General features: G+C 32.6%; 1 protein-coding gene across 1 annotated transcript in view; it reads right to left on the reverse strand.

The window, feature by feature from the left end:
* Nucleotides 1–23615, reverse strand: part of LOC122816533 (ATP-sensitive inward rectifier potassium channel 12) — an 855635-nt gene that overhangs the window by 32394 nt on the left and 799626 nt on the right. The gene's annotated exons all lie outside the window — the stretch shown is intronic.

The raw sequence follows: 23615 nt of genomic DNA on the forward strand, positions 1-23615 counted from the left end.
GATAGCTAGTAGTGTATGTAAAGTTTAGTTTAGGTTTAGGTGTAGGATTTTAAGTGTATATGTGTGGATTGCTGTTTTTTGTGTTAGTTTGTGTTGTGTGTATGTTTCTCGGAATAGCGATTTTTTTCCCTATTCTGACTGTTCAATGTTTGTGGATTTCGGTGTTTAGGGTTCGATATTATAACATTTGATCTTTGTAGATTTCAATGTTACAATAGAGACCCGTCTTGGGAGTGGGCTCATATTTACAAAATGTAGGAACATTTTTAGACTCTCTAATGAAAAAGTATTTGATAAAGATTCCTGCATATGTTACAAATACAGAGGAATTATGTAAAGAAGTTAATAAATTTGTTTGGCAAGATGATTACTACTGGGTGGTGGTGGATGTTAACTCATTGTATACAAAAAATCAGTTGAAATGGGGTTTGGAGGCTTTATGGGACATTATAGGTGATGGTCCTAGAACTGCTTTTGTGGTGAGGTTGCTTGAATTCTGCTTGGTACACAATTACTTTAAATTTGAAAATGATATATTTCTTCAATTAAAAGGTACAGCAATAGGGGCATCTTATGTCCCCACTTATGCTATTTTGTATATGCTTTTTTTAATTCATTTATTGCTCTGATTTATATAAAAAATGTTGTGTTGTTCAAGAGGTTTATTGACTATGTCATTTTTTATTATGTAAAGGTGATCCAAAGGAGTTTGACTTGTTTTTTTCAGACTTAAATTAAAATGAGCATAATCTAAGATTTTCTATGGTGAAAGGTGAGTCTAAGGTTGAATGTTTAGATGTGGAGTTCTATGTGGATTTGAAAAAGAACATTCCGTTTAAACCATTTAGGAAGGCTACTGCAGAAAATGATTTTTTACATGCAGATAGTATACATCTTCCCCACTTGCTTAAGTAATTCCCTTTGGGGGAATTCAAACATATTGTTTGCAAAACATCTGAGGAAAGTTGTAAAATTAAGTTTCTTTTGGAAACTAAGGAAAAGCTTCTTGGGAGAGGATATAATGAGGGTATTTTACAACATACTTTGGATGAAGTAGTAGGTGGAAAACATTCCAGTAGAAAAGTGGATGTTAAGAAAAATAATGTTGGAGTTTGCAATGCTGGAGGGAGAGACCTATAGTTTGTCTCTAAGTATTCTGGGTTTTCAGATATCATGAGAAGAGCCATTTTAGATTTGTGGCATGTTATGTGTGAAGATGAAAATGTAAGGAAGTTATTCCCCAGATTTGTAAAATTCTCTTATGGGCATTATGCTAATTTGAAAGAGTTGTAAGTTTGTGTGTATATAAGAAATATTTTAGGTAAGTTTATCAATGGTAAAAAATGTATGTGTAGAGGTAGGTTTAATTGTAATTCATGTGGTGTAGTTTATGCAGTGGGTTGTGGTTGTGCTGACATTAAGTGGTATATTGGACAAACTAAGAGAGCTGTAAAAGTCAGGATTATGGAGCATTTGAAGGACATCCACAATAGAAATATGAGGATCCCAGTTGCAGAACATTTTATTAATAAATATGAGGGGAATGTGGCTTCATTTTTCTTTAGTGTTCTTGCCCAGCCTGTTTTATGCAGGGGGGGATGTTGTTAGAAAGTTGTTGGAACTGGAAAGTAAATTCATTCTGAATTATAGGACATTATTCCCTAGGGGTCTTAATTTGGAGGTGAACTTGGTGAATTAGGTTAGTCTATTTTGTAGGAAGGTATAAAAGGTTTAGTAGTTAGAATTAATAAATTATAAGTATTCCTAAAATATTTTGTTATAAAATGTGTTGGACTTTAAAATATGCTGCACTTTAAAATGTTGAAGCTTATAATATATTTGTAAAGTATAGTTGTAAAGTGTATTTAGTGGAGAAATATGCAAATTATTAACAAGTAAAAAAGTATTTCACTTTAAAATTTATAATAGATTAATTGGTAAATTAGGGGTTTTGAATCTGTATAAAAAGATGGCTGTTGTTAATATTCATTCTCCTTTGAAGGCGAAAAGCCGAGGTACCAGTGTGTTAGCTGTAATAAAAATGTTAAACAGCTTTTGTCCTGCTTTTTCTGCTCTATGTTCATTATTTTTTCTACTTATCAGTTTTCCTCAAGTGTTTGGCAGTGCCCTGTACAGACGCAGACACCTTGAGTTGACATTTTTCCTGTAAAAGCACTTTTGAAATTTCACCAGTACCTAGTTACACACAGGACAACTAGTCTGAAGTGACAAACACTGCCCCCAGAGCTGCAAACCAGATACTCCTGACATTACTTTATATTCTCACTCCAACCATATAATCAATAAAAAAGGGCCTGTTGCCATGGATATGAACTCTCCCACTGTCTTTGTTACCAACTTGGTGGATACGGGCATCCTGAGGCAATGTAGAAAATGTTTCATGTTCATGTTTACTGACAACCAGTTAATTCCCAAACAAACTAATATAGTGTGTGAGAGATGTATTTACACAGTCACTGGAGGCAAAACTCTCACATAAAAGCACTCCTAATGTCAATCAGGTTGTCAGTAGCACACATGCTGCACCCATCACACATACAGCAAAGCAGGCACATAGACTCACATATGCTGAGACACTTAAATGTAACCTTCCTAAACCCCAAAGACCTCTTAGATGAAGTACGCATAACAAATACCATCAGCAGCCCCAAATGCACTCTTTCAAACCAATACCCACATCAACACATACAGCCGCATCTCATAGAGCCTCTACTTATAAGCCCATAAGGCAAGCCACCACACAATCTAACACTCTGGTCATTGGAGAGTCCATTATGAGACACATTGATGTCCTTCTCACCAGCCTGAGTAAGGAGAAAGTCATGACTGATAAATGACACATAGTTGAACTGATTTGTTTATCTTTTTTTTGTTTATCTTTTATAGTTACTATTACAGGCTTGAAGACAGTATATATCTTTAGTACTGTCTTGTTTTTCTTGACACGTTTGGGAAAGGTAACAACAGTGTTAATTTTTATATGTTACTTAGTGTATTATACAAACTACCATCACCATCACTTCAATATAAAATGAATAAAAATTATCTAAAGTAAACATTTGCTAGAATAATATTTAAAAGGAAGCTTTGTTAAGACTAATAATTGCATTCTGAGGCTGCCTGGACAGCTAATATACAGTCTTAGATAGTAAGCTATTGTTTTTGCTAGACACAATGAAATGTGAGGTGGGGATGAATATTGTTGTTAAAGAAGTGTCTTTCATGTTTGTTTAGTCAAAAAAGAAGCTTTGGTATATTAAACAACCTTAAAACTCTCTACTTGAATGAAAGATGGAGCTTGGTGCTATATGTAATGAAAACTGTTGTTATTTGAGGGCTGTACTTAAATGAAGAACTTCAGTGTGGTTTAGAAATGAAACTCCTTTTTATCAGGCTCAAGCATTCTTCTTTCACTAGATTATGTGAAACTTTTGAGGCAAAAAGCCTAAGATAACTTGAAATTCCCACCCAAACTGACAGAATGTAACTGTTCAAGCTTAGAGATTTTGTTTGACAGGCAGCTTTGGAATAATAATTTGAATAAAAGATGGAACCTTCTGATTATGCATTAGATAAAATTTCAGTATAACAAAACATAGCTATACAAGCTAGCACAGCAGAAGAAAGGTTAATATAATGTTACATGAAGCATGAACCCTTATAATTGAAACAGAAAAAATGTATATTGTTTGAAGGTATTATTTGATGCAAATTAATACAAATATAATATTTAAAGTTTTATTTTCATGGGAAAATATATAAGTGTAGAGCATACTGATAAAACACATGAAGGTTCCAAAGAAATAAAAATGCTGGGGATTTATCTTTGTACTAGTAAATCATAGTCTGTGTTGTTCTTTAATAATTTATTTGATATATACTGTTAGGAAATTTTTTTTGTTTTTCTTAATAAATAGGTCTAAAAATGAAACAACTGTTCTACTTATTTATATTAATAAAGACATAGGATACAGCTATACTTTTAGATAATTGTTATTAGAGTTATATATATATATATATATATATATATATATATATATATATATATATTTGTGGTTGAGTGGTTTGGGGGTATCTTTCTTCTCACTCTTTGTCAGAATATTGGATGAGTTGGTTTGCTTGGATAGTTAGACTATTCAAGCATTGAATGTTAGACTCCATGAGGGGTTGGAGAGGCTTTAGAAGTAATTGTTTTTTGACAATCTTACTTAATTGCCTTTTTACAAGTGTCCACAAATGTAATGATTTTGTTCCTAGATCTACTCTCAGAATTTGCTATTTGGGGGGGTTTGGGGGGTGTGTGGCCAAGATGTCAGAGTGAGTGCAGTAGTTTTTTGTTGCTCTGTTCATGAGATTTATTACTGACAGGAATGAATTAAAAAAAATTTAAATATCTTGGAAAAACTGCCTATAAATATTCCTTTCACTATTGTGGATTATCAGAAGAAGAAAAAATAATAATCTTCAGTGAAATTCTTCACAAAAATCCTGTCAGAACATCAATTGCTGTATACAGATACTTGAAATATGAGTCATTCAAATTCATCTGCTCCAGATAGTTCTATGAAGAAAGAACTACAGACTATAATTACAAGTATACAAGCTCTCTCTACAAAAATGGATAACCTAGAAAACATCACGGAAAACATGAAAAAAGAAAGTAAAAAACAAATTCAAGAATTAAAGGAAATTATTTCAAAGCACTCAGATCAAATAACCAGTATAGAATAATCTCTAAATGAAATAGACGGGAAACAGATGGAGAATGACAATCAAATAAATTTCCTTTTGAAGCAAAATAATTCACTATTAGAAAAGGTGGATGATCTAGAATCAAGGTCAAGAAGAAATAATATTAGAATTTATGGAGTTCCTGAAAAGACAGAAGGGCATAACATGAGTCTTTTCCTGAATAACTGGTTACCTAAAATAGTAAACCTGCCAGAGTCATTTTCTTATGGAATCGAAAGGGCGCATAGATCTTTGTCAAACCCTTCTATAAAAACTTAACTTCAACAAGATCTATCATAGTTAAGTTTTTATCAACACAGGATAAAAAATTGGTGTTAAAGACTGCTTGGTCGATAATTCCGATTCAGAAAAATGGAAAAGTCATTAGATTTGATAATGATTATACATCTGTGACAATAGCAAAGAGAAAAGCCTGTGTTCCTCTCATTAAAGATCTAAAAAAGGCTGAAATAAAAGCTCAAATACTCTTCCCTGCTAGATTGAAAATCACACTTCCAGATGGTCAGAAAATCTTTAATAACATTGAAGAGGCAACAGAATTTGTCAAAAAACATAACCTACTAGACAAAATTGAAGATATGGAACTCTCTATCCCAAGCCTAAAGAGACAAGCTACAAATGGCAAAACAACAGCAAATGATAAATCAACAAAAAAACTTAAAGGGAAATAAAATACTAACTTCTAATTTCCAGTGGCATTTTCCCCATGGTAATATGTCCAATACTACAAGCTATTAGGTAAGATTTTACATTAACATATTCATAACTAAAAATATTTAAAACTTCTTTCTTATTTCTAATAACAATTCTCACTAGTTACTTGTGACAGCTTTCTGACTTCTTCTTTCTTCTTTGTTATGTAACACTATTTCCTTTATAGATTATAGTATAAACAATAATTGAAGGGCTCATTTTTAAATATCGACAGAGCTTTATAAGATTGTGACATATCTAATTTCAATTAATAATGTGTTGAGTATTGCTTGTTTGGGGTTGGATTAGTATTTGGAACAGCTTGTGTGTCTTTATTGCATTGCCTGCCATTTAAAATGGAATTGCGATGTTCCTAGATGTTGAAAGGGGTACTGCCAGCTTTACGCTGCTTATTAGTGACTTTTGTTGCCCTTGGCTTGTTTAATCAACAAGCGTAACATGTTTTTATTATAAATATCCTGTGTAGACATGTTTGCGCAATACCGGCACTTTGTAGTCACTTGCGAAGTGTAATTTTAATGTTATAGTGTAAATAGCATTGTGTTACCCTGCTTAACTTGTTTTTTTTATTTTTTACATGCCTTTAACACTTCTCGAGCATACGACAGTTAAGAAAAGCTTGAAAATACCTGAAAAACATTATGTTCACCTCGCAAATACAATATTTTGTTTGTCAAGCTTCATGAGAAGCAAGTCACAAGCTATGCATTAAATCTTTGTTTTTGATCCTGGCGCTCACTACAGAAGCATTTAATGATGATGTAATGTCATCTGAGTCCGGTCGCACATAGGAAAAGTGGCGACAGAGGGGAAAAAACGTAACAAGGAAGTTATTACTGACTGAAGGTTTTGAATGCTTTCAAAGCATTCTTTGGACTACAAGTTTGCTCCTTGCAGTAAAATAATAAAATATTACATTCTTCTTATCTCAGAAACAAGATCTTGTTATATACATGTAGTGAACTGTTATAGTTACAGTCTAGTTAATTTGCAAAGTACAATCATTACAGATGGCTTCAGAATGTTTTATTTTTGGCTGGTTTGAATTCAAATTTCACTGATATTGTGATAAGCATGCTCTGAGGTAATGGAATCTATAGATAAACAATTTGGGAAAAATAAATAATTTACAAATAAGGAACTAAATGTGCACAATAGAAACTAACAAATTCCTAATTATAATATTGATACGATAATTAAATAATTGTGTTAATTATTCAAACTAACCCAAATGTATCTACTTAAGAGAGATCAGAAAGTGCTGGCATAAAGAAATTTTACAAGTTGTAGACAGCTAACCAAAGGGTAATGTGAGTGAGATAATATAATAAAAGAGAAGTGGGTGAACATACTACTCTTTGATGTTTTGACATGCAAACAAGTAAACATGCTTATTGCCAAAATATCATATTAGATATCAACATATAGTCAATAGCTAACATAAGTGCTGTATGTTTCTGTACTTGTTAAACAGAAGGGATATTAATAACAGTGTAGGCTTGGAATGAATGCATTTCTGAAATACTAAAGCTTAAAAGCAATAGTAATATTACACTGATAGAGCAATAATGAAATAAATGAGATAAAATAATGATTGCAAATTACATTCAATATACTTGAAACACCAATCATCATAACAGCATAAAGAGTCATCCACAAATTATAGACAGTTAAAAAGAGAATGGGATAGGGAAAATATGGAAACGCGGACAGGATGAGCATACAGTTACTTTTATGTTATATGTTGCTATATAAACAAGTAAAAACTTGTTTTGTCGAGATGTCATGCATAGATGTCATCATATAATTAAAAGCTTTCATGAGTAATGTTGTTTTACATACTTGCTAAATTGAATAGATATAATTCTAATGTAAATTTGGAACGAATGCACCACTGAAGTATTAAGGTTTGAAAGCAATAGTAGTAGTAGTAGACTAATGAAACAGCAGGGGATAAATGAGATAAAAGATGATTGTAAAATATGCTTATTACACTAAATATATTTGAAATTTTAAATATCATAACAACATAACATGGAATTACATTTGCTTAAAGAACTTACATATAGAATATAAATAACATGTATAAAGACAATAGTTGAGAGGATGGTGAGTAAGAAAGAAAATAAAAATAAAGGTTACTAAACCTCAAATTTAGGAACATATTAACACGAAACATTAGCTAAATAAAATAATAGCTTTATTTCCTTTAGCTTAATGAGAATTTTGAGCCTTTAGACTGCTTATGAAGTTATATCTATGTATGTTGATTTATGAGAGCAGAACCTTATTAATATAATGCAGGAACAAATGTTAAACATAAATATTTACTACATAACTAGCCATTATTTGCAACTTATAAACATTTTATAATTTGTTATGTATTTTAAGATATTTTGGCACTTTAAATGCCAATATAGGGTATTGTTAATATTGAACATGAATATCTGTATACTTAATTATTAAGTGCAGAAGCAACAATGTAAAGGTTGACTGGTTGTAGGGATATTTGTGATGGTGGCTAAGATGATGTTATCATCAAGCCAGGAATTTAGATTTCCATGTTTTGTTTTGTATATAGTTATATATGTTAAAATTTTGTTATTCAATTCCATTTATCTGCTCATAACTAAATTCAATGGAAGTATTTGTACTATTTTGAATATTCCCTTATAAGTGTATGTCTTTAAATGTCAATGGCCTTAATAATCCTTTCAAAAGAGGAAATATAGTTAAATACTTGAAACTGAATAAAGTAGATATAGGGTTTTTACAGGAAACACACATTGTTAATAAGGACTTAGACAGATTATCTTTTAATGGTTATATGATTCTTGCAGAGTCTTATTATCAAACTAAGAGAAGAGGCACGATGATACTATGGAGAAAACATTACCAATACCTAAATTCATTGATACCTATGCAGATAAGAATGGCATGCTATGCTTAGTAGTCTTAGAGATAAACAAAAGATATGTGACATTAGTAAACTCTTACTGGATACCTGGTTTTGGAGCAATTACAGCAAATAAACAGCTGGAGTTAATAATTTCCAAATCCAAAGGTGAAATAATACATGCTGCAGACTTTAATTGTATCCTTTCTGATAAAGATACTACAAAAAAGATAATTTTAAAGCATCTTCTGCAGCAAAAAAGTTAAATAATTTCATTAATATATTAGATCTTAGAGATATTTATGCTCTAAAAGAAGCTCACTCATTAGAATACACTCACTATTCATATAGGTATGGTACACAAACAACAACTGATAAAGTACTAGTTACAAATAATATATTTTACAAGATTCAAGAAGTATTAATTAGCTCGTGCCCATTGTTAGACCATAATGCCTTATTTTTTAAGCTTAATATCACGCCTAAAGACTTAATAACTTGGCAAAGATTACCTGTCTATATAACTACATTAAAAGGATTTAAAGAGTGGCTCCTTAATGAAATAAAACTTTTTCTAGATATTAATAATAATAATGAGACTTCAAAAGTCATACTTTGGGATTCACTGAAATCTTACTTATATGGTAAGATCAAAAATTGGTATCTAATCCAAAGAAAACAATGGGAAAATGAACTAACACAACTACAAATAAATATAGATAAAATAAGGAAAAGTTTAAGTACCAAAGACATAAGAACAAATTCTGAGCTAAAAACATTAAACAATTGATACGCAGAAATTCTAAATCACAAAGTGACACTATATCTAGAAAAAATAAGAATTCAATCCTATTCAGTGAACCCCAAACACATACACAGATTGGCAGTCAAAGCAAAACATCTAGCTGGCCTTAACCATATAAAAGAAATAATTGACAATAAAGGAATTTAAACAAAACATGTTACAGAGCACAAAGAAATTTTGGAGATTTTTAGAGTACATTATGAGAGGTTAAACAATACAAATGTTGATTCGGTAAACAGTTCACTTACAAATAATTTTCTAAAAGAAAATATTAGAAAAAAAGTAACAAAAGAACAAAATAATAATTTGCTTAAGCCAATAACATTAAAAGAAATTAAAGAATGTATTCTAAACCTTAAAAGCAATAAGGCACATGGATTAGATGGAATTATTGGAGAGATATATAAGTTGTTCCTAGAAGATACTTTAAAGATTTTGCAGGTAGCTTATGAAGAATTTAGAAAAAATAAAAGCATTTTTCCATCATGGAAATATGCTATTATATCTCCCATTCTAAAACATGACAAAGATCCTAAGCTAGTGACATCATATCGACCTATATCTCTGCTAAATGTAGATTATAAAATCTACACCTCAATACTTACTAAAATATTAAATCAATTCATTCCAAGAATAATAGAAAATGATCAAGCAGGTTTTATTTTGAATAGAAAAGTTCAAGACAATGTCATTAGGCTTTTAACCCTGATAGATGTTGCAAATAAGAAAAAAAAAACTATCAATAATTAGTTTAGATTTCATAGAACTAATAAATACCTTATACAAAAATTCTGTGTCATATATTAAAATAGGGGCATTCTTATCTAACAAAATTCAAATACTAAAGGAACTAAACAAGGCTGCCCATTATCACCTCTGTTATTTCCATTATCAGTAGAGCCATTTGCAAACTACATAAGAAAAAATGATAAAATAAACAGTTTCACTATTAATTCAAATTATTCTTCAAAAGTACAATTATTTGCTGATGATATAATACTAACCATAGGTAATTTAAACTCTTCAATAAGGCATATTGCAGATGCTATATAACTTTTTGAGAAATGTTCTGGCCTAAAGTTCAATAATAATAAATCTGAAACATTATTAATAAATAGTAAAGTAAGTTCAGAATGGAGAAAATATAATAACTTTAACTGGGGAAATGAGTCTATTAAATATCTAGGTGTGTATATAAAGCCTAGTTGAAAATAAATGATACAAGTTAACTATAGAAATCTATTGGATAAAGTCAAAGAATATATAGACAAGTGGAATAAAATGTTCTTCACTTTTGAAGAAAAACTAATACTAATAAAGATGTGTATTCTTCGTAACGTTTTGCATTTGTTTCAATCTATAATTATTAGCCCTCCAAATAAAAAAAACAATAAAACAATTAAATTCACTTTTAATTAAGTTTTTATGGTACCCACAAAATCCCAGAATAAAATATGATTGGCACAATAGAGATTGGGTAAAAGGTGGAATCACATTCCCGAATTTAGAACTATATGCTGATTCAGTTACAATTCATATCATAAGTAAGTGGTTAAATAATAAGTATACATCAAATTGGAAAGATTTGCATGCAAACATTTTATTATCTAATATAGATGAAAAAATAAACAATGACTTTTTTACTGAAAATAATAAACTGTTTTTAACAGTGAAAGATTCAGTATATAAAGAAAGCAAAAATGAGAAGCTACCATATTGCATTAGTTATATACTAAACAATTTTAAGAAAATTATAAACACACATTGCATAACAAGACATTTCTCAATATTAATGTTCCCAATAGCGTTCACAAACAATTGCTTAGATTCTTTCAATATAAACAAAATAATAGAAATGAAAAGCAATGGGTTAAATTACTGGCACCAATTCCTTAGTATAAACAATATTCTTGACACTACAAGTCTCTTAGCAAGATACAACGTAAAGCAAGATAATTGGTTAAATATTCAAATTTTCAGAGAATATCTAATAAAGGAATTTAAAACAAGTCAAGTGTCATATACTTCACCTCAGCCTAAAATAATTTTACTTTTGTGTGAATTAAATTCTTTACAATTTAGCATGGGGCTTTCTTTATCTAAGATCTATAAGACATTGAGGGCTGACTTAAAACAGCATGATGGTTCTCTATGGAGTTTTATAGAAAATACTAACAAATTTAGCTTCTGATAATGACAAATTATTAACACTCAGGTCGATAAATCATACAACATCATCTTTATATTGGAAAATATTTACATGGAAATTTATACACAGGAGTTATTTTACTCCACTGAAAATTGCAACAATATTGAATAAAACTAGTCATAATTGTTGGAGATGTGATGAGAGTCTCTGTGCAGATTGGATACATATGTGCCTTGAATGTAAAATGATTGTTCCTCTTTGGCTGAAATTTAGAGATTTTACAAAGGCATTGTGGACAGACAAATGCATAATTACAGATACACTTTTATTACTCAATGCTCCAATACTAGATTGTATACCAAAGTCACAAATACATCTTTTATGGTCCATCTTGGCAATAGCAAGGAAAGTTATTCCTTCAAATTGGAAAAGTAAAGTGACTGTCTCTTTTACTGAGTTTATACTATTGGCCAAAACAGTATGTAAAAGAGAACTTGAAACTCTTAACTATAGAACAACAAGAATGACCCACAGAAAGTTATCTTGGTTGAAATAAAAAAAAAAATATTAGACAAATGTAATATGTTGAACAAAGCTGTTTTAGTTATGAGCATTTTGTATATAATTGTACATAGTTGAGTATTTAATGTCATGTTAATAAATAATTATCTGTATAATGTAATAATTTCTTGATCTATGAAAATCAATAAAATAGTGTTATATAAAAAAAGAATTTGCTATTTGTATGAGCAAAAATAAGCAGATCTTTATAAATAGAGCATCAATACCTATGAGAAATAAGTATATGTTTCTGATCAATAGAACAAATGACATTTATTAACTGTAGTTCTATAAATGTTAATGAATTAAACAATGGATGCAAGAGAGATAACTTAAATAGATATTTGAAGCTTTTTTATTCTCAGGTTATCTTTCTACAGGAAACACACTTATTAGCAGAAGATATAAACAGACGTAATACTAAAAGTTACACTATACTATCTAGTTCACAACATAAACAGAAAAAAAGGGGAGTAGCTATTTTATGGAAAAATTCTTTACCTATGCCTAAAGTTATGGGAACATATCAAATGATAAAGGTATGTTTTGTAATGCTACTATAAAACACAATAAGAGGATATTAACTTTTGTTAATGTGTACTGGATTCCAGGAATAGGAGTCAAGACAGTTTGTCAACATTTAGAGCAAGTAATTCAACATACAAAAGGCAATATCATTTTGGCAGAAGACTTTAACTGTATATTATCACCAAGTGATACTAATACAAATAGTAAAAGGAAAATTCATCCATCTGCAAAAAAGTTAATGTAATTTACTGAATTATTTCATCTTAGAGATATAAAAGAAATTTCAGAGTTAAATTCATTAATCTTTACATATTATTCTCATAAGCATGGAACACAATCCAGAATAGACAGTGTTAATATCTCTAATGAACTTGTAGACAAGCTGGGTAAACTTAAGACTGTAACGTGCCCATTTTTAGATCATAATGCAATCACTTTTGAATTGTTTTTGAACTGTGATAATAATGTAAAAATAAGATGATTACCAGCATATATAACAGGTTTACAAAACTGTAAAGATTATTTTCTTAAAGAAATTTCATCCTTTATAGAAATGAACAATACAGTGGATACTTCAGAAATCTTTATACAGGATGCACTAAAAGCATATCTATTGGGAGAATCACTAATTGGCTAGCAAATAAAAAAGGCAATGGGGCAAAGAATTGCATGAAATACCAGGAAAACTTGATAAGTTGACATTCAAAAACCAGAAGAATAAAAATAATAACACAGAAGAGATCAATAAGCTAAATGGCAAATACTTGGACATTTTAAATTATAAAAGCAAAATCAATCTTGAGAAGTTTAAGATAATTAACTTTTCTATCAACTCAAAGTCTATGTACAATCAAGCCACCACAACAAAATTATTTAGTAAATCCAGTCACGTAAAAGAAATCTATTCACATAGAAAGAAAAGAAAAGTAACAGAAATTGACAAACTGATTTCTATATCTGTACTTCAAATCCAAATTTCTAAACTGAAGTCTAATAAAGCACCAGATAATGATGGAATTATATCTGAACTTTACAAGCTGTTATCTAAAGAAGCCCTACACATATTACATAACGTTTTTTCTATAGTAAAGGACTTAACTAAAGTTCCTCCTTCTTGGATGTATACCCTTATCTCTCCAGTTTTAAAAACCAACAAGGATCCTACTCAATGCTCTTCATACAGACCCATTTCACTTCTAAATGTAGATTATAAGCTATTCATGGCAATTCATGCTGACATACACATTCTACCTTCTATGATTGATGAAGATAAAGCTGGGTTTATTTTAAATAGAAACATATATGATAATAATAAAAGAATAATTACAATAATCGACTATGCAAATAACACAAATGAGAATTAAACATTAATGAGTCTTGATATAAAAAGTGCTTTTGACACAGGTAAATGGAAATATCTTTTGCTAGTTGTAGAAGAATGCAAGTTTTCTTTTAACTTTGCATATCATATTAATCTTCTCTATACAGATTGCTTTGCATATATCAAAATAGGTACTGTCACATCTGATTCTATACAAGTATTAAAAGGAACTAAACAAGGATGTCCTTTTTCACCTCTGCTTTTTACCCTAGTTATGGAACCTTTTCCTAATTTTATTAGATCAAATACAGATATAAAAGGTATTAAAATAATGGAGAATTCAAGTTCTAAAATTCAGTTGTTTGCAGATGACATCTTATTGACATTGAGTGATAATAAATCTATATATCTATATTTGCAAAATTTTTAGCAATTGAACTATTTCAAAGAAACTATGGTTTAACATTTAATGATAACAAAACAAAACTTTTACTAATAAACATAAATAAGAATAAAATCCCAAATAACAGTCTTAAATATATTGTTAAAGTAAAGAAAAGAAATTATTTGGGAATAACCATAGTGGACAATTTTAAAGATAGAGTAAATCATAATTATACTAATTGTGTAAATAAGATAAAGAATATAATGGACAAATGGAATAAAATTGTCTTTACAATGGAAGAAAGACTCTATCATCGAAATGATTATCTTGCCAAAAATCCTATGTATTATTCGATCATTAGCATTACTGCCTATGAAAACCTGTATTAAAGATTTTAACACTTTAATTTTGAAATTTCTTTGGTTCCCTGACAAACCAAGAATTGCATTAAATCATCATATAAGAGATTGGGAAGTAGGGAGAACAGGACTACCAGACCTAGAATTATATTCATTATCATCAGTTATGAAAACAATATGTCTTTGGATTAACACCACTTATACAGCTAGATAGAAAGATTTTTTAGGAAACCTTTTTATGCATTCTAACTGTAATAGATATACTAATAATCTTATATTAAATAACAGTTTATTTTTGGTTATTAAAGGATTACATTATAGGGAAAGTCACCAAACAAGTGATTCCTACTTCATTTTGAACATATTAAATACTTTTAGAAATTGTATATATAGAAATCTGGCTTATAAAATGTGGATTTTCCTTATATTCCACAGCAGCATCCAAAAGACCAACCAAAATCAAGGAAGCACAATGTATAAAAAAACTCAATTTTATTTGGTAAGTGCTTTCATAGTGAACACACATCACTTCATCAGACCTATATCACAAGTAAAAAGCTTAATTGTATTTATACTGACTCAGTATAATTTTATCACCAATCACATCATTGTTCTAATAATCCAAATGCAAATGTTTTATACAGAAGTGATATTTCATATAGAAGTGATATTATGTAATATGTATTTACTAGCCTTGTGAAGGTTAACCTGACAAATTGGATTATTAGAGCAACAATGTGATTGGTGATAAAATTATATTGAGTTAGTATAAATACAATTAAGCTTTTTACTTGTGATATAGGTCTGATGAAGTGGTGTATGTTCACTATGAAAGCGCTTACCAAATAAAATGTTTATACATTGTGCTTCTTTGCTTTTGGTTGGTCCATTGGATGCTGCTGTGGAATATTGATTTTATTTTTATTCAGTGGTCCATTTATACAAGTTGTGACCTTGTTTGTGTTTAATGGATTTTCCTTATGTTTCCTATAGCATATAGTCAAAGCAGTGTCCCGCTTTCAAATTTAGAAACAATAGTTGCTTTTAAAGAAAATAATCTCTTGTACTGGTTTCAGTTAATGAAAGACAAAAATGTACACTCAGTAGATTAAATTAAGAATAAATATGATTTGGATAAAGATATGTGGTTAGATATACAGTCTTGTAGACTATATATAGAAGGGGAATTAAGTTGATGCGACCAATGTTAAGGAATCATGTCCCAAAATTGATTGAATGCATCATATTTTTATTGCAACACAATTCCTTGGGACATGGTCTCTTGCCCAAACTGTATAAAGTGGTAAGGAGGGAAACTAAAACATGTAATGATACATATTGGAACTATTTTACCCAAATCAATAATAGACCAACAAGTGAAGAAGATCAAATAATATTTCTATCATCTAAACATACTACTTCATCTCTTAGATGCCATTTGTTTAGAAGGAAGTTTTTATATAGGTCTTTCTTCACCCCTCATAAAATTTAATTGATGTACAACAAAAAGCAACTTTGTTGGAGATGCAAGAAAGAGCTTAATGCAGATTGGGATTGCATGTTCTTTGACTGTACTGTCTTGATTCCTTTTTGGAATAACATCAATTCTTTTTTACAGGCATTTTTTTGGAGATACACTTATTTTATCTAAATGATTAATTATTTTTAATACCCCTATTCCCACTTGTGTTAAAAGAATGAAATATAACATATTGTGGACTGTATTGACCATGTACAGAAAAGTGATCACACAAAACTGGAAAAATGAATTTACTCCCCCATTTAAAGAATTTATATGTTTAGCAACCAAAGTAACTCATCTAGAAATTATTGCAGTCAGATCGAGAATGAACAGAATTACCTCTTGCCTTGATGTATGGACAAAATTTAAAGAACTGCTTGACAATAAAAAAAAATTCTGGAATTGAACAGACATGCAACAACAGGAATGAATAGAAGGATGATGGAAACTCTTGTAAATAGTTATTTTCTTTGTTTCTGTATTTGTAAGATTAGGTTGTTTTTTTTCCTTACTTTTAAATATGCATGTACATTTCTGATAAATTTTGTAGTGATTATGTTTTATGAAAATGTAATAAAAATATATAAAAAAATAATTTTATAGCATGGGACTTACTTTAGTGGATGTTCCCTGAGTGTAACTTTAGAAGGGAGGGCAATGGTGAAAACTTGTAATGTAATTGGTTATTTGATTATGTCAATCACAAAGTGTAAGACAACCCACTTGATTACTTTAGGCAGCTTGTTAGGACCATCTAGACAAACTGTGATGTCATTAACCTACTTTAGCTCTTATTCCTAGCATATTATCTAACTTAAAGGGTACACTCTTTTGTTATGCTTAACTACTGAGATGGAGAAAATATCAGCCAGGATGCTCCTGCTTAAAAAGAGACAATGAAGGCTAAATTCATTTCATAACATAAGAACATGCTGTTGCAATAGTCCTAATTGAGTCTAGCCTGAATTTCTTCTACCTATAAAACCATAAACTAGATTAATATTAATGTGGCATATACAGGAAGCATCAGTGTGACTCTTTTTCTAAGTTTGAGAAGAAGAGAATGGCAAAAGATGGAGATAGCTGATATCTTGAAGTTTTAAATCAACGTGTTAGAAATTGTTAGATAAGCTAGTTTTTTTAAGGTGGCTTGTTCATGTGATTACAGGAACATACAAGGTTATTAAGGTAGTGTTTTTAGTACTTATTTAAAAGTTTTTGTAGAAACTAGTTGAGTAATTGAGGGTGGCAGAGCATTCCAAAGTTTGGCAACTGTAAGGGAATAAAGGCATTGCCCCGCTCTCTTCTTTGGTTTAGTTATGGTTAGGAGTAGTTTATTAGAAGACCTAAGATTTCAGGTTGGGGTATATGTTGGTAGCATATCTTGAAGAGAAGGGCGGTAATTTGGGTTGTATAACAGTTTCTGGGTAAGAGTGATTTGGGTGTAATATAGGTAATGAGGGAATTTAGCCAATTTACAGTTTTAATGGATAGGCAGTGATGTGTGCGAGTTGGCATATTGGAGGCAAATTTTGCTATTTTGTAGTAGCATGATTGTAATTTATTCGATGTATGTAGGCTAGTGAAAATGGGACTACCATAGAGGAGAGAAGGGAGAAGTAGACTGTTTGCCAGATTTAATTTGGTAGACATAGCTAAGAAGAGTTTATGCCTATAGAGCTTGCCTAGCTTGAAATGGGTCTTTTTGATTGCTCTGAGTATATGATTGTCAAAGGAGAGTTTCTCATCAATTGTAATGGCCTGTAGTTTAGACGTTTTAACAAGCTCAGTTTCAGTATTGTCTTGTGAGAATATCTTAAAGTGAAGACTTACAGGTTTAGGAGAGAACAGTAATAGTTTTAATTTTTTGGGATTAAGTAGCAGTTGAGCCTCACTTAGCCATGATTCTATAGATGTAAATGTTTTTTTAATTAAGTTATGGAGTTCTGAGAAGTTGTTAGAAGATGTGATTATGGTTGAATCATCAGCATATTGAATAAGAGTACTTTGCTGGGATGCTTTATGGAGATTGTTAACAAATATATTAAATAGCAGAGGCCCAAGAATAGACCCTTGGGGGACTCCTGTATTGTTGATTAGATATTCAGATTGTTTATTTTGCCATTTGGCAGATTGTTTTCTATTGTGAAGATAGTTTTGAAACCAAGTGATAGTGTGTGGGCAGCAGTTTATAGACTCAAGTTGTAACAGGAGTTTAGGGTGTGACACTGTATCAAACGCCTTTGACAGGTCGAGCGATATAACTGAAGTTACTAGACCAGCATCAAGAGCTTTGTTTACAGTATCGATAAATGGTTGAGCTTAACTTTGAGATGAAGCATGAATAGCAATAAAGATTTCACTGAAACCCAAAACAACTCCAGCAATAAAATTCTGTCTTTCTATAAACTCAGTAATAAAAAATAAACAATATGGAAAAATAGCCTTAAAGGCTACATAACTTTATTGGGTGACAGTAAGTGCTTTTTGTCCCCTCTGGTTATATTTAGTTAGCAGCTTTTCCAATAAATCCTTTAGGGTTCTGCTTCTTTTGTACATAAATCATGGTCTGGGCCCCACGACATTCCAACTATCGGGGAGCATATTCCTCAGTGCTATTAGAAACTGAAAAATAAAGGAATGGGATTATGAAGCTGATGCACTCCATATTCACAAGTACTAGCCAGAATGTCCTTAGAGACAAATAGAACATTTGAAAGGCTTCCTACATACTATCATCATGGTCCCAGGAGTTTTTACATATTTTTCCAGCTTTGAGATTTATGTGGCTAGATGCAAACTACAGAGAGAACTGCACATAGGTTGCAGCAGTGTGTATATTTATGTACCAAATTCAGAAAATGAAAATAATAATTTTTTTTAGGCATTAAAAGGTACATAGTTCTTTTAGTGACTTCAGTTTCACAGGGAAAAGGATAAGGTCAATGAACGTTTTGAAGTGAAGAATGTGGCACGTGTCGCCATCTTGACTTAGAAGGATAGAATGGCATATGGCAGTCCCTGGACCCTGTAATGCAGCACCTTGCACAAGACATGCCAGGGTACATGGTCATATCATTTCTTCAGTCTACAAACCTCACTTAGACATTACTGGCAAATTTCCATGACTCCTCCAATATTCATTCAATGACAAACATCTGCTCCACTACTCCACAGGAAGGAAGGAATCCAAGTGGCTTCTTCTCTCAGAAGTCTCTTCTCCAGCACTCTGATATAGACCTAGGTAGTGTGGGGATCAAAATCCTTCATTAATTAGGACCCACCTGTAAGAATGAGAAATAACAAAGCAGAATCTGATCACTTCTTTCTGTGGGGATGGATGAAAACTTTATCCCCAGGTCTGTGGACTCCATTTAGAATTGAGACTCGACTGGTGAAGATTGAGTCTCACTGGAGGCATTTGCCTTCAAGTAACATCAAGGCTACTGAGGGGATACCATTTGCAAAAGCAGGGGACATGTCTGTTTACTGCATGCCAAGCCCCAAGGTTGCTGCAGGAATACACAGTCAAACTGTAGATCTTTAAAGTGGAAGACAACCCTCTCATTTACTGAAAGGATGATAGCACATCTCCCACTGTTTGACCCGTACCTCCTAGGAGGCCCAGAGTTTTTCCCTTTGAGAGGAAAAAACAAACTGACTGGGCAGGCAGGAGGAATGCCTGGTGGTCATCAGAGATCGTGAACTAAAAAGTACAATAAATAAAGGAACATATCCTCTAGCTAATTTTCAAAATAGAGAACACTTTACCAACTTGACATTTAGAAGGCACTATCTGTGTTATCCACACAACATAAAAAGCTAAACTATACATAACACCCCAATATCATCCACTGTTTTCAGTATTTCCAATCTTCATCCACTCTTGCATCATTGCACAGTGGAGCAATTAAATTACTGAACTGACCACATCTACAGAAATAGTTCCAAGCACACCAGTTGCTCAGAGAAGAGTATGGCCATTACAACCATTGTGCTGAGGAATTGCTTACTGTGTTCCTTCTACCTCTTGACAACCACCCAAGGAAGGGATCTGTACCACTGATAATAGCAGTAGACAGTGTCCTGTCTTCCAAAACTAAGTCTCTGGATTGTTTGCCAGAACCCCTTTGATGCCATCTGAAAGTCATTATATTTTACCAAACCTTTCCTACACATGGGTTTTCACTTTGGTGACCACCACACTTTCTGCCTTCATGTTGTTTCTATACCACTTGGTCAGATCTGGAGACCCCCTCCCCTATTCTAGCACTGTATAGGTGGCATCTTCCCCAGCATACAGCATAGACAATACCCCACTCCAGAATGAGAATGTTGTTAGAGACCTTTGTCCTTCTGTTGATAATTCCCTCTCTTTTGATCTTCATGTAATGACAGTAGTCAAGAAGTCCTTATACTTAGTGTAGCCAATTGCCAAGACAACATTATCCAGGTGATTGTGCCCTTATATTCTGAATTCATTAGGTCAGTTATTGAATAAAACATCCCATTTGGGATGTACCTCACTAGACATATCAAACAAATAGAAATACTCCAGGGGTACCTAACTATTTTAAAAATCCTAAGCTATAAGAAAAAATGGAAGCACAGTCCCTTTATTAAGTATCTTACAGAGTCCAGGAGTGATATGTATATCTTGCTTTAACTGCTACTTGGGACACAGTGGTCATGGATCTTTTGTATTTCCACAAATCAAATAGTCCCAAAAATACCCAAACAAGGAATCTAAATCTTCAACAGCAGAGAAATAGAACAAGGAAGAGAGATAGGTTCCTTACACAATGCCTTCCCCAGCTCTGGAATAGACTCCCACTGTAAATAAGGCAGCATCATGCATTATCTTCCCTCAAATGAAAACTGGATGATTGGATTTTTATATATAATCCTGGCTTGATTCGCTTGACTATCCTTGAGAGAGGAACTTCAGTTCATACTGCCAAGGAGTAAATGGTTACAAGAGTCAGCTGCCTTGTATTTCCTATGATCCTATGACTGAATCATTCTCAGCTGAAGGCACATAGTATTTTTTCCTTTCCTGTAGCTTGAAACAGGTGAAGGTGGTCAATCATACCTCTCAACTGTACAGATTTTTGCAGAATGTCCAGATTTTTGCCTCATATTTTTGTTCCATTTTTTCATAAAATTGTGTTTTTCTGGCAAATCATTGGTAAGTCATTAAAGATTAAATTCAGAAAATGAAGACAGACATTCCAGTTTCAGGCTTCATACTTTACAGAAAATTCATGCTAATGCAAAACTATTCTATTAATTTTCTAAGTTTGTAAGAGCAATATTTAAAAATTGTCCCTATTTTTTGGGCCTTTGTTCCCCCCATTATTTATGGCTTTGTCCAGATTTCTTGCTGTAAGAGGTTGAAAGGTATGATCATGTTTCACGTCTGAAAGGCTACACATTGCCATAAAAAGCAAAAATTACAAAAAGTGCTGCTTACAGGGCATGACTACAAAGGTTATCCTTTGGTGTAAACAGAGTAGCTAAAGAGATGCATGATACATTAGGTGTCCTCACTTAAAATATTACTACTGCACAGATCTTTTTAGTAGGTAAACCCACACAGGTATAGTTAGGGAGCACTGAATGCAGAATATGCTAAGTGGAGACTATGAGATTCAAACTAAAGTTTACAATATAATCTATTAACAGATTCTTAACTTTATCCGAAATATAGTTTGTCAGGCTTTTCATTTATTCAAAAATGTACTTGATATAGCACATCTGCAGTTACAGAAATGAATAAAATTGAATTGATCATTAACACTTTTATGCTTAAGTCTGTAGTGTATCATATGTAAATCCACATCTGTACTAAATGCAGTGCCTTGAAATACTGTACGCCAAAGCATGTTCCCCAGCTGGACATCCCACTGGCACTAAAATAAAAAAAATGCAGTCATCCCCTTAAGCATATCTCACATGTTGTTGTATGCTGACTCTGTTTACAGTGTCATTAGACAATAAACCAGGGGAACAATCTTGGTAGTAGTGGGGGTGCCAAAGAATCCATGTAATGTGTACAATTGGCTGCACACATCTGTACGTATTGGGACTGTACCATCCCCAAGTATGATGTCTGACCTGCACAGATCTGCCAGATTTTGCACTGTAGTGAGCAGAACAATGGTATCCTTACCATCCATATCTGACTTTCTTCTTAGGAGAAAAGTACCAATGCGGAGTGGGTACCGGCTGACATCAACATCTGCTAGTGCTGCAGGGGGTATTGACATGGAAGCCCTGTGATGGAGGGTGGCATGACAAGGCATCTCTTGTAGCACAATGTCACCTGTCTTTCCAAGGGCACTCTGCTTTACCTGACTAAGCAAATTATTGTTGTATTCTGCTCTCTGCCATAGTTCTGCATGCAATTCAGCTACCTGTACACTGGTTGCATCAGGCCCATGTTGGAGTGGCGAGGATTTCTGCAATTCTTGACAATCTTCATGGTGAACAGTGATAGCTTAGCCTGTACAGGCCTTTATTCTCTTCTTGCTACATGCTCAATATCGTTTGGATAGTACCTCCCTCTCTAAATGGTGTAGGTATCCCTCCATCACTAGCACTGGCTAGCCACGTTGGCTGGGCACTGACGAATATCTGCTGCCAAGCTGACCTAGTCTGTACTCATATGCAGTATCCATCACAATAACAATACTTGTAGAGGGCCGCTCAGCATCCATGCTCTACAGTTTAGCAAAGCAGAGCACTTGAATGCCAATGAGGTATAGGCCACTGTGTAACTGTGGGAACCATGAAGTACATTACCTTGCGGTGTATAGGTCCTGTAGTAGCTTGCTAGATCTACTAATATATACAATGGCTTACAAGCGCTGTCTGTCACAATGGGCTGTTTGTAGCTCTATGCACTCCACCCTGCTGCTGTAATATCCCCTGCTAGAGCTCAGATATTCTGTATTTCCAAACTGAACAGCACTAGGATAGTCAGTGGCATACAGAACAGTAGGAGTCTGATCTGACTGAATACTTAGTGATACTTAGTGCACAGTTCCCCTTTTAACACCCTGCTGTCTGTCTTGAGCAGTCAGAGTACATTGCCCAATATAATTTTCAGATACAGACATTACTTAGGGACGTGTCCCTGTATAGCACCCTTTTCTGCCTGCCTGCCTGTACATATGTGTTTACCCGATCTGCAGCTATCATAGGATGATTGTTTTGAACTTCCATGTGCCAGACATGTTGCTCCACTACATTACAGTCTGTCTTGATAGGTGAGATGGGATAATAATCATTTGTTTGCCATATGTAATGTAATGGTTTCCCTATTCTACAGCTGTAGTGAACATGGGGGTCTAATGCCTAGCTTTCCCTCATTTGTAAACATTCCTCTTTACCTTGTTGCACATGATATATGTAATACTGGGGGCATAAAGGGCCACATACCTCTGAACCTCTTACAGCATGATATCTGGACAATCCATAAATACATGTGGGCCAACGGCCCAGAACTAGTGACTCTGTTTGTCCTTACAGGCTTACTAAGTCAATAGCATAACAGGTTTTAAAGATGAGCATGATGTTTCAGAAGGGTATGAGGTCTGA

Source organism: Protopterus annectens, chromosome 12.part0 (genome assembly GCF_019279795.1).
Source record: "Protopterus annectens isolate FY-2018-M chromosome 12.part0, PAN1.0, whole genome shotgun sequence".
NCBI classification, from domain to species: Eukaryota; Metazoa; Chordata; order Ceratodontiformes; family Protopteridae; genus Protopterus; species Protopterus annectens.